Below are 13,092 nucleotides of genomic sequence, written 5' to 3' on the forward strand. Positions count from 1 at the left end.
AAATGATTATACACGTGTGCGCACACACACACACACACACACACACACACACACCCCGCAGACACACATACACACACAGAATGAGTTCCATCTCATGCCTTTATACTAACATGCTCTACATGATTTAAGCAAAATCTGAGGAATACCAACATGAGTACTGTCCAATGACATTAGTATCATTCTCCATTTCATATTTCACTGCTGTTTTTGCAGCTGATGTGGTGCCACATCTAATTACATTCCCAGGTCTCAGTCACTGCGAATATCTATAGATCACCTTCTCTTCCTAAATCGTGGCCTCTGTGTGGTTAAACCTGCTGCCCTCTCCCTTAAGTCCCAGCTGTTTGGATCCTGCTGTGAGAGATTGTGAGCGACTGGGTGCTGGACAGCTGCAACGTCAAGTTAAAAAGAAAAGACCAGCACATGTCTTTGCTACTGAAATCCTTGGTTTGTTCACGTGTTGTATATGAGCACAGAGGATACGTATCTCTCGTTCCTAAAGATTTGAATGTCTTATTTTTATCTCATTTTGTGGGACCGTACACTGACAGAGTGTGGAGCAGTATTCATCTTATAAAGTCAGAAATGTTCTTGGTTTAATCTAAAATAATTTAATTGCATTCACTTTATGTAAATTTTTAAGCCAAATAAAATTATTCATAGATATGAGTCCAGTTCTGTGTTTTCTAGGCCACCATTACTTGCCTTTTGCATACAGTATCTTACTGTGAGTTCTGTAAGTCTTATAGATCTTGAAACATTCAAGGACTAGAAATAGCAGATGAGAACTTGGGAGGCATTATAACAGCTAAGTCATTATTTTACTTGGACAATTTAACTTAGTCAAACCAAATAGTAACATAAGATGAAACCCATGTGTATTCAATTGCCAAAAATGTCTGTTTATTTTAAACAGCTTTTATTTCCTTTAATAACACTTCTGGAATATCACTTATAGCATATTCACTTTTTTAACTGCACTATTTTTAGTTTTGAATGTCCTGAAGATATTATAACTAATTAGTCCTCTGAGCATATTGATTAAATTCATTTACATTTCATAGATCTAAAGATCTAAAGAAAGAAAAAAATATTGGTGGAAGTTATTTAAGAATACTGCACAGAGAAAATGAACAAAAATGAAAACAGTTAAAAATAATCAAATGCTCAATGTACACTGTTACTGCCAAGCAATTTTAATACATTTTAGGAGAAATCATTCTGTTCTTAAAACTGTGCCTACAGATATTTTTCTCCCTTCAGTAATTATCTTTTATAGTCTCAGCAATTTAACATGGTGAATATGTTAATATTACTAACTTATCCTAGGCTTGCCCATTATGCATGAACTACATCTAAAAGGGATCAGATCTGCAAAAATCTCATCCTCAGACCTTTTTATAAATTATGAAGTGTTATGGATCAATTCAACAAGCACTTAAGGTTAATTAATGAATCCAACAATGATGGTGCAGTGGGAATTATATGCCAGGCATGTTTGTTAGACTCTAGAGAGTCAGAAATGAAATGGTCATTAATCTGAGCTCACTGACAACTGAATGAGATAAGAATGTTATGGTATTGAGGTAGCAAGGCATAAATATTTTTTATTATGCATAAAGCATAAATCTGGGACTGTGATACATACAAAGAGGTATTTATTTATTTATTTATTTATTTATTACCTATATGGGTAGTTTACAATCCCAAAGGGTAAATTAAATTTGTGACTTATTTGAAGAAAATTGAATTTTCCTCCCTAGTAGATCCTCTCTCCCTACTGAAGGGGAAGAAAACCATATTTCCAAGACATAGTCAGTAAAGTGGTGTCATTTTTGTTGTTTTGCCTCAGAATGTCAGTATTTTTGAAGCTATTCTTAAAGAATAGATGGTAAATGGTTTAAAGGGGGAAAATCATATTAATTTGCTGGCTTTGTCTTTTATGGGAAGACAATGATCTTACTGCATTTTGGTATGGTTATCCATCAGATAAATTTAATCCCCTGTTGAAGAGTTCGTCTTTTTTTTTTTTTTTTTTTTCCGCGGTACGCGGGCCTCTCACTGTTGTGGCCTCTCCCGTTGCAGAGCACAGGCTCTGGACGCGCAGGCTCAGCGGCCATGGCTCACGGGTCCAGCCGCTCCGCGCCATGTGGGATCCTCCCGGACCGGGGCACGAACCCACGTCCCCTGCATCAGCAGGTGGACTCTCAACCACTGCGCCACCAGGGAAGCCCGAAGAGCTCTTTCTTTAAAGGGGTTTGGTATTTCTGGTATCAATCATCAGCAAAAGATATGGGACTTCATTCACTTTCTATTGTTGTTGTAACAAATTACCACAAATTTTGTGGCCTAAAAAACCAGAAATTGATTATCTTAACTGTTCTAGAAGTACAATGTCAGAAATGGGTCTTAGTCAGTTAAAATCAAGGTGTCAGCAGGGCTGCACTTCTTCTGAAAGTTTTAAGGGATATCTGGTCCTTGCTTTTCCAATCTAGAGACGGCTGCCTTTCTTACTTTGTGGCCACTTCCTCCAACTTCAAAGCCAACAACACAGTATATTAAAATCTCTCTCTGACTCTGATTTCTTCTTCTGCCTCTCTCTTTTATTTTAAAGAATCTTCTTGTGATTACCTTGAGCCCACCTAGATAATACAGGATAATATCTTGATCTTTAAGTAAGTAAAGATTAGTAAAATTAATTACATTTGCAACTTAATTGTCCACTGCCTTGTAACCCAACATATTCAGAGGATCTAGGAATTAGGATACAAACATCTTTGGGGAATCCTAATTCTGCCTACCACAATGGTTTGATCAAGAACTTCTGGGTTCCCTTCTCTTGGATATGAATTTCAACTGGTTTTGGCAGAATCTCAAGTACTCCTGTATAACCACCAGAAAAGGTAGTTATAGAGGTGTAGAGCATGATATATGAACCAGGTAAAACAGTCCCTGTCTGGATCATGAAGTGAAGAGGAGTTAAACTTATCTTGATACTATCTTGAACTATTTACCTTTTTTCATTCCTGAACCCTTAGGCAAAGCCTTGTCTTCCTTCTTCCTCATAGTACTGGTCAAGTTTGCAGTTAGTAAGAGAACAATTATGAGTCCAAATTTGGGCCTTAAGAAGACAGCAGTACCTTGATGCCTAAGTGGTATTTAGTTTCCAAGGAATAGGTCATTCTTGGGGAATAATCTTTGAGACTATGAGTATCAACATTCATCTACAAGTGCCATTGTTCATCTCTTGTTGTTATTGGAGAAGGTTGGCTTGATTTTTATTATGGCATTTTTCTTTACATGGAGTAGTACAAAAATTAGGCAAATGTGATTTAAAAAACAACTAACTTAGTATAGAAAGCCCCATAAAGCAATGATTTCAAAGTACTGTGAAGTGAGGGTAAAGAAGCTTTGTGGCAAGAAAGATACTCAGTGTGGACATCTCTAATGTTTCTCTTTTCAGCTCTATTCATGGATATACTTACTTGATGCACTGACATGACTATCATGGTCATTGGGTCATTGTTCCCAACTCCTCACTTGATTCCCTATATTAGAATTGTGTATCCATGTCCTTTGTCATATGACTATGTAGTACTTCCTGGTGTGACAGAATGTGTGTTGCTGTCCTGTTGATGTTGGACTTGGCCATTTTACTTACTTTCACTGATGGCATGTGGATGGGATTGGCAGTATGGGGGATATGTACCTACACCTTAAGAGGCCCTGCATGTTTCTGATTATTTTCCTGGTTCCTGGACTTTCCATGAGACATATGTGCTCCAGCGAGCCTCTGGTCTGAAGAGAGTGAATGACATATGGAACAGACCTGAGCTCCACCCACACCCTGCAGCTCATCCCTTGCAGACATGTAGTCATATGAGCAAAAAAAAAAAGTTTGTTTCATTAGTCACTGGGATTTTGAGGTTATTTGTTATGAACTATTATGAAAGGCCATATTCAATTGCTACAGTATCCAAAATTGTACTGAAAATTTTTGTTGACTGTATCATGTTGTTCTCAGTTACAAAAATCTAAATGAATCTCGACTCCACTGTTTTCCTCAAATTCCACATATAATCAGTCAACCGGGTCCAGTAAATTAACCCTATTAAATTTCTCCGTAATTTTTCTTTACTCACTGATCATATGTCACTGCTTTAGTTCACGTCAGCATTATTTCTCTCCTTGGTATTAGGAGAGGTAACAGCACCAGCATCTTAGATGCCTCCATCTCAAGCTTTCCAATCCATTCTTCACAATGATCTAGAGTAACTTTCGTAAAATGAGAGTCTAAGAGTGCCAGACTTGTGTCTTGATATGTCATATATTAGTCTCAGTTTGGTCTATTTTTTTAAAGACAAAATTTCTTTGTTAGGAATGAATTGACTTCATGTTTTCATAATGATCAATTTGGCATGCTCTAAGACTCAGAGCTAACAGAAGTCCTTACATTAGTAAAATATTTCCTGACTTTCTCTCTCCAGGCAAAATCTGATGCTCCATTCTTGGCTCTTATAAACCCTTGCACAGACCATTACTATGGTACTTATATTATTGTATTAGAACAGACAGCATATCTATAGCCACTATAAAATAGTGAGCTGTTATTCTTTATGATCCTAGTCACCTAAACAGTGTCTAATAGATTGCTTTATGCATTCATTTTCTTATTCATTAAAAAAATGTTAATGAGGACTCTGTCTAATAGGTGATGGTTTAGGCACTGGGAATAAACAGTGAATGAAATGAACAACATATTTCTACTACTTCTGTAGCTACAGTGTGCAAGCACAGTATTAAACATATTACATATATTACCTGATTTACTTCTCTTAAACATTCTGAAAATTATATAGCACCCTTACTCCACATGTAAAGACACTAAAACTCAGAGTCGTGCTCCCTTTGGCAACACATACACTAAAATTGGAACAATACAGAGAAGATTAACATGGTCCCTGTGCAAGGATGACATGCAAATTTGTGAAGCATTCCATATTTTTACTGTCATACGAGTGAAGTAAGTCACAAGGAGAAAAACAAATATTGTATATTAACGCATGTATGTGGAACCTGAAAAAAATTGGTATAGATGATCTTATTTACAAAGCAGAAATAGAGACACAGACATACAGAACCAACATATGGATACCAAGGGGGAAAGGGGGTGGTGGGATGAATTGGGAGATGGGAATTGACATATATACACTCTTGATACTATGTATAAAATAGATAACTAATGGGAACCTACTGCATAGCTCAGGAAACTCTAGTCAGTGCTCTGTGGTGACCTAAATGAGAAGAACATCCACAAAAGAGGGGATATATGTATACATACAGCTAATTCACTTTGCTGTACAGTATAAACTAACACAATATTGTAAAACAGCTATACTCCAATAAAATAAATAAATAAGTAAAAACTCGAGTCTAAGAAGAGCTAGTGATGTGATTCCTCCATTTTTTTTTTCCTCACCTAGTGTGGGCTGGTAGTTGAGCTTTGTGGATGCTACAGTGACTGTGAAAGGCACATTTCAATTATTTGTTGCTGTGATACAACTCTAGGACACAGGGACTTAAACAGCCATTTTACCTTTACTCTCAATTTTGTGGGAAAGGAATTTGGGTGGTTCATCTCTGATGCACATGGTGATAGTTATGGCTGGAAGATCCACTTCCAAATGGCTTCATCTCTCATGCTTGTTGCCTTGGTTCATCTTGCCAGCTCTCCTCTCCTCTTCTCTCCCTTCTTCTCCTCTCTTCTCCTCTCCCTTCTTCTCCTCTCATCTCCTCTCCTTTCTTCTCTTCTCCTCTCCTCTCCTGTCTTCTCCTCTCCTCTCCTCTCTTCTCTTCATTCCTCTCCTCTCCTCTCCTCTTTTTTCCTCTCCCTGCCTCTCTCTCTTTTTCATTCCTTCTTCCCCTCTTTCCCCCAACCCTCTTTCTCATCCCCTCTCCCTCACTCTCATTCTCTCCCTCTGAGGTTTCTCAAACTCTAGGCCTCTCCCCACTGCTTGAACTTTTCAAAGCACGGTCATTTTTGACTACGTAAATCATGTAAAACAGATTTCTTTCTATCAGGCATGTCTCAACTTCAATGTTAAAACCTCAGAGAAGTCTTCCATGAACAACCAATCTAGGACAAGTCATCCACTATCAATTTTTTCATCCAGTATGAATTCTCTGCAAAACATTAATCAATATCTTATATATTTATTTATTTATTCCCCATAATTTACATTTATTTATTCACTCATGTATTCAATAAATATTTATTGAGCACATACATATATCAACAGCTATTATAGACATTTAGCAAACATCAGTAGGAAAAAAAAAGAAAAGCCACTAAGATTCCTGGTGGCATGGAATGTGTACTCCATAAGAGCAGGAATCTAGCCTGTCTTCCTCACCATTGTATATCCAGAGCCTAGAAAAATGCCTGACATGTAATATATGCTCAATAAACATTTTTGATTGACCAAATGAGCAAGAGTGAGGCTGTTATAAAAAGGGACAGGAGGAATCTTAGAGTAGTATGAGAGACACAACCGGGGGAACTCATTATCATTTGAAGATCATGGGAGAGCTCCTTGCAGAGGTGATATTTAAGCTGAGAATCAGAAGATGGGTTGAAGTTAGTGACAATATCAACAACAGTGGAGGCAGGACTTTCACCAGAGTGATCTACATCCCAGTGATAGAAGTTAGATCTGAGATTCAAAGAAAAGTAGAGAATAATGGGAAGGAATATGCAATTTTCTCTTTTGGGGATTGAAGCTAGGATTTATATTAATTTTTATAGTAATTTTGAACTCTTAGCTCTTGAAACCATATATTATAATTATATACACAGAAAGATGGTTTTTGTAACCTCCAGAGTACCTTGACTTTTCAATGGTTGCTCTTGAAATTGATGCTGCCAAGTGCTAAACTTGTTTTTGAATTAAATTGAATATTTATTTTAAATTAAATATCTAGTAATCCTCTTTTTTGTTTGTTTGTTTGTTGCGGTACGCGGGCCTTTCACTGTTGTGGCTTCTCCCGTTGTGGAGCACAGGCTCCAGATGCTCAGGCTCAGCGGCCATGGCTCACGGGCCTAGCCGTGAGCATGTGGGATCTTCCCGGACCGGGGCATGAATCCGTGCCCCCTGCACCAGCAGGCGGACTCTCAACCACTGCGCCACCAGGGAAGCCCTAGTAATCCTCTTTTAATCAGAGATTCAAAATGTATTGGAATTTACTTAGGTAAATATTATTACCTGGAGGGTATGTGTTTCAAGCCCCTCTTTACCACAAGCTTCCTTCATCAATTGTCTATTCACAGCTTCTTTATTTGATTCTCATAAGTCCTGCAAGGTCTCACTGATTCTAAGACTCCAACTTCCACCCTGTTCTTGGGATATCTCCTGTTTTAAAGATATGACAATTACTTCTACTCTGCTCTTTCAGGGTGATAGGGGAAAATGCTGTTTCAAGATTTATCCCCATTTGGTTTTGCCTCACATAACATCTCACTACAGTAACTTTCAGTTTCAGAAATAAGTAAGTTCATCTATAAATTACAAAGCCACAAGGAAATATATAATATTTATAAATTTGATATGTACTCAAATATTGAGATACGTTCATGAGAATGTTATTCTTCATAGAATAATACACAAATCAAAAATTAAAACCAGAAGTTTAAACAAAATAAAACCATATGTTATGATGTGTGATCTCATCAGACCTGTGCCCCTTATACCATTAGGGGGAGTCACTAAACCCATTCTCCCGATGTTTCATTTTACAACAAGAGTCTTATATTAAGGTAGCACTGGACTCTTACTGACCTCTCACTTCCCTGGAAGATAGTAATCTAGAAATTTAGGGAGTAGAAACTAGGTAGGTAGAGCTCAACCTATTACCCATTCAGTTTTAATCTGGCCTCCAAGAAGCTTGTATTCTGGCCCGTTTTTGTCCCCAGTGGTTAAGTTTATTGGTAAAGGCTCCTTCCACGTGGAGGAAGCAGTGCTACCTGTGACAAGGTGAGCCCTGATCCTGGGGAGCTGCCTTTTGTTATCACACAGTGAGCTGTGCTCTCCATCAATTATATGAGTTATATTTTTATCTCCACAGGATAAACTTCTTCATATATCTCTTAACTGGTTCAGAATTTGAGTGGGAGATAGGAGACCCTTCAGATGTTAATATTGTAGGAACAATGTAGGAAGTAAATGGGAGCATATGTTACAAAAATGCACAGAACTGGGCTCCTTGTTCTTTTTTTGCCATTAAAAATTTTTTTGTTCTTGGGTAAATCATTTAAACTCCCTGAAACTCTGTTTTCAATCATTAAACTGAGGGGAATGGACTATATTAATGTTTTTCAGACCCTAAAGTACCTACCATCCCCAGAGAGGTAGAAGAGGGCTCAGTGGAGGAGAAGCAACTTTGGAGTTCCCACATCTGCTTTATCAAGGGGCCTTTTACTATAATTACCTTTACTTGGAAAGCCCTTCTCTGAGATCTCAGGGCACCCTTGTCCTTCTTCTACAGGGCTTTAATTAAATGTTATCATTCTAGTGAGGATTTCTCTAACCATTCGAAAATAGCACATGGGTACTCTTTATCCCCCATACCTACTTTATTTTTATTCTGAGTCCAGAATAACATGTAACATATTTTGCTCATTATTTTGTTTATTTTCTGCTTTTCCCATCTAGAAGGTTAGCTCCACAAAGACAGAACTGTAGCTTGTATTAGTCTGTGCTTTATCCTCAACCCCTAAATCAATGCCTGGTGCTTGCTGGGTATCTATTAGGTATTTATTGAATGAATAGCTCTCCCTTATATTTGCTCTGCAGATTGAGCCCTGATCAGTACAAAGAAACTGGGTCTCTGTCCTGCATCATCTGCAGGATCTAGTTTGGTCACATGATTTCTAGCAAGATTAGCTGTGTAACTTTGCACAAGCCAATCAGCTTTATTTCCCTTTTTTTTATTTAAATGAGAAAATTTACGTGCAAGTCACTAGTAACTGTGAAATTTAAGTGAGACAATGTGTATCAAAATAAGGTTTTAGGGGCTTCCCTGGTGGAGCAGTGGTTGAGAGTCCGCCTGCTGATGCAGGGGACACGGGTTTGTGCCCTGGTCGGAGAAGATCCCATATGCCGCGGAGCGGCTGGGCCCGTGAGCCATGGCCGCTGAGCCTGCGCATCCAGAGCCTGTGCTCCGCAACGGGAGAGGCCTTCAAGAGGGCACCTCCAGTTCCACAGGAGGTGGAACTGAGAAGTGGTGAAAGAAAAGAAACACATTTATTAAAATGAGAAAGATTAGCAAAAAATAACCTGACCCAAGTTCAAAACTCTTTCCATGCTACTTCACAGAATATCCAGTACTGAATTCATTTTCCACTTTGAAATCCCCTTTTATAACCACTGTAGCTTACGCATTCTCCTGGGTTATGATTACATGGGCTCTTCCAGAGTGTGCTTTGGGGATCTGCCTAATCCAATATATGGGTAGGTTCTCTGATATTTCTCTCCTCTTTATGGAAGAGGAATCTAAGCCACAGGAAATTCAAATATCTTGCCTCAGGCCACACGGGTGGGATATGCAGGGCCAGAATCTTAATTCAAATGGTGAATTTCCAGAACTTATATTCTACCAGGAACATAGAGAGATGAGTAAGAAATTCCCCAGACACATAAACTAAGTATTTAGTAGAATGAAAATAGAATTAAATTGATAATTGTGATATAATTGTTATTGATGATTGGACTTCCCACTGCATATAATAAAAGTCTTGGAATTCAGTAGATTCTAAAAACAAAATGTTGGTTTAAGGAAGAATGGTTTGGTTTTAACACATAGCTTATCTGAAGTATTCATACTCCCTCCACCCAACCCCCCCAAAAAAATAAAACCTTGTAGATATTAGATTATGTTTTACACTTTTTTGACAAAAATCATACATGTATGTTTATATATATATATATATATATATATATATATATATATATATATAAAGTTCATGAAAAAGCAAAATACATCACCCCTGTCACTTTGAAACAGAATTACGTAGATTGTGAGCTGCAGTAAGAAAGAAGTGGGATATATTCCTTTTTGAGAAGCCACCTAAATAAGAAGCACATTACATTTTTCTTCAGTTGCAAAGAAGTTTAGTATTTGTAACAAGATCTGCCAGCTATTGGTCTTCCTGATATTTCTATCCTTGCCCTCCATGTGTGACAGCAGCAGTGAGGAGAATGGAAGTTACTATAATGAATTTGCCTTCAAGAGATCTGCAATACTCTTTGCCGCTGATATTACAGCCAGGGGGATGGATTCCTGGCTGTGAATTGGGTTCTTGGGTTTGTCCATAGGACACCAACACATAAAACTTGTAGGTACAAAGAGAATGGTGACACTTTATTAATTTTGCTTCCCTCAGAAGGAAGAGAGGTGGTACAGCAGCTTCTCCACAAGAAAGTGCCTATGAAGAAAATCAAAATAAATCCAGAATAAACCTTTTAGACATCCAGAAAAATAATGGAATTTTTTTAGCCCCAAGATTCAAAAGAAAGAGCTCAAAGGTGTTTTGTTCTCTGCATACATTCAGTATATCTAATGAAGGATAAAATGTATTTAACGTGGGCATGTTACCTATGCCTGAATGTGCCTGTCTCTTAGTCTTGCTGTGTCACCATGGGTAAAATTTCTTCAGAAAATTCAGAAACAACCCACCAAAGAACTGGTAGTAAGTCAAGATAATAAAGTAATTGAGCCAAGAGCTCCCTCCCTCACCAATGATGAGGTGGAAGAATTTAGAGCTTACTTCAATGAGAAAATGTTCATCCTTCAAAAAGGTGGGAAAAGACCAGAAGGGGCAGAGTAGAGACTGGTTAATTGCATTAATCATGAAGAAGAAAAAAAGAAGATGAATAAAAAAGGAAAAAGAAATTGGGAAAAGCAAAAGGATCTCAAGCTCAATTGGTCTCTAACACTGATGAGGTACAGAAGATCAAGGATATTTCTATGCAGTTCTTGGATGGAAATGAGGAGGAGGAGGAAGAAGGACTCGATGCTGATTTCTTTAAGGTGAAATGTGCTTGGGTTGGACCTTAAAGAGAATAAAACATTACAGAAGGAAGAACCTTCTAAATCCAGTGTCAAGAAAAAAGTGACCATAGCTACAGAAGCAAAAAAAAATTACTGGAGAGAAATATGTATGGCTTATATGTATGATTTTATATATAGAATGTATTGAATAAGTATACACATATATGTATATGTTTAGTACTTCCACTGCATATATAATATTGTCAAGAAATTTTTTTAAGTCACAAAAATTTATTATTTATTCAATTCACATTTACTTATATTACTTTCCTAGGGAACTTTATCTGTATAAATGACTTGGTTCAAAATAACTTCCTAACTTCAGTGTAGTTACTGTGTGTAAAGTCTGAAAATATCTCAAGGGAGTTGTTAAATTTCTATAATCAAAAATGTAAGTGTAGCATGAAGAGTACACATTTCATAGAAATATGGAGCTGAAAAAGAATCTTAATATATAGGTGGTCTCTTTTTGGCTGAAAGAATAGAGACACAGAAAGGTTAAGTGACCTCACCAACATCACACAGAGTACTGATTCCCAAAGGAGTGCTCAGACCATGTTACTTCTACATTAATTCTCCTGTGAATCATTTTATGGCTTGAAGACTCCCCATGCAATAAAAGTTTATTGGCCATGTGTCAGGAACTTTGCTAGGTGCTGGAGTAACAACGATTTATGAGACATAGCCTGTGCCCTAAAGGATATCATAATCTAATGGTAAAGATAGGCAAAAAACATGGTATAGAGTCTAATAAGTAAAAGACATACAGAAGAGGGACACATAATGCAGCCTAGAGAGGTCAGAGCAAAGACTTTGGAAAGAGTGACCTCTAATCTGAATCTTAAAAGATAAGTAGAGGTAGAAGTTTTCCAGGTAGACTAGAGGAGTGGAGGAAGGAGGAGGCCTATGCCTAGGAAGGGATAGCTAGGCAAAGATAAACATAAGCAAAAGCAGTGTGATATATTGGGGAGGGATTGAGGTATAGAGAAAATATAAGCAATTCATTGCTGCTGGAGTATGAAAGGTATAAAGGAAGATAGCAGGAAGTAAGTCTGCATGAGTAGGTCCAAACCTTACAATGCCTGGTAAACCATATTTAGAAAATGTGGAGTAAAGGTAGGATTTTCAATAGAATTGTCACAGTTGGGTTTGTATTTACAGAACACTGAAACCAGCATAATCCAAAGAGTGAAGAATGACAGCAGAGAGGTTAGCTAGGGAATTAGTGCAATAATCCAGTTTTGAGATTTGGGGGACGTGACTAGGGCAGAAAGATTGATATGAAAGCAGAGGAGTGATAGACAGACAGATAGATATAGACAGATATAAATGGATATAATATACACATAATGTGAAATATGCCTTTATTTCATATATATATTGGATGTGAAATATTTAGGACTTGGTAAATAACTGAAAGTGGTGGATGAAGGTAAAAGAAAAGAGAAAACGACAGCTAAGTTCTCGAGAGATGACAGAGTCGAGCAACTCAAATGGTACAGAATTAAGTGGAGATTTAATTGGCACATAATCAATATATAGAGCTTGGGGCATATTCAGGTGAAGGAGTTGAGCAGAATTTAATGTAGATATATGAAGGTGACTTGAGCAATCCATATGAGTGTGATTAGCATGAAACTATGTAACTGGATGCCCTTGTCATGGGAAAACATATGAGTAATAAGAGCATAATGGGTAGAGGAAAAGGAGGGGGTAGACAAGACCAGAAAGGTATCTTCAAAGGTATGAAGAGGGCAGGAGAGAATGATGTTACAGAATCAAAGAGAAACAGCATTTCAAGATGAAAGGAATTGCCAATTAAATACAGAATAAAGGTTAAGGAAGAAAATAATAGAAAATATCCATTGCATTTGAGAATTGATGTTATTGGTACCATGTTAGCCAAAAATTTACATAGATTTTTATGATTTATTTTGGGGGGAAGGAGAGGTGAGAAAATGGAGATAGAGACTGTTGCTGATTATT

At 37.4% G+C, this 13,092-nt stretch overlaps 1 non-coding gene and 1 pseudogene across 1 annotated transcript; both read left to right on the forward strand.

Moving 5' to 3' along the window:
* The first annotated feature begins 4,899 nt into the window (after positions 1-4,899).
* LOC113619313 (U6 spliceosomal RNA) lies at positions 4,900-5,006 on the forward strand. Its single transcript, XR_003432346.1, has one exon. It is a non-coding gene; the product is annotated as a U6 spliceosomal RNA (small nuclear RNA).
* A 5,002-nt stretch (positions 5,007-10,008) lies between these two features.
* LOC113619249 (putative ATP-dependent RNA helicase DDX10 pseudogene) lies at positions 10,009-11,254 on the forward strand (annotated as a pseudogene).
* Positions 11,255-13,092: the final 1,838 nt, after the last annotated feature.

Source organism: Aethalodelphis obliquidens, unplaced genomic scaffold (genome assembly GCF_003676395.1).
Source record: "Aethalodelphis obliquidens isolate GAN/ISIS:26980383/991018 unplaced genomic scaffold, ASM367639v1 scaffold6, whole genome shotgun sequence".
In the NCBI taxonomy this organism is placed as follows: Eukaryota; Metazoa; Chordata; class Mammalia; order Artiodactyla; family Delphinidae; genus Aethalodelphis; species Aethalodelphis obliquidens.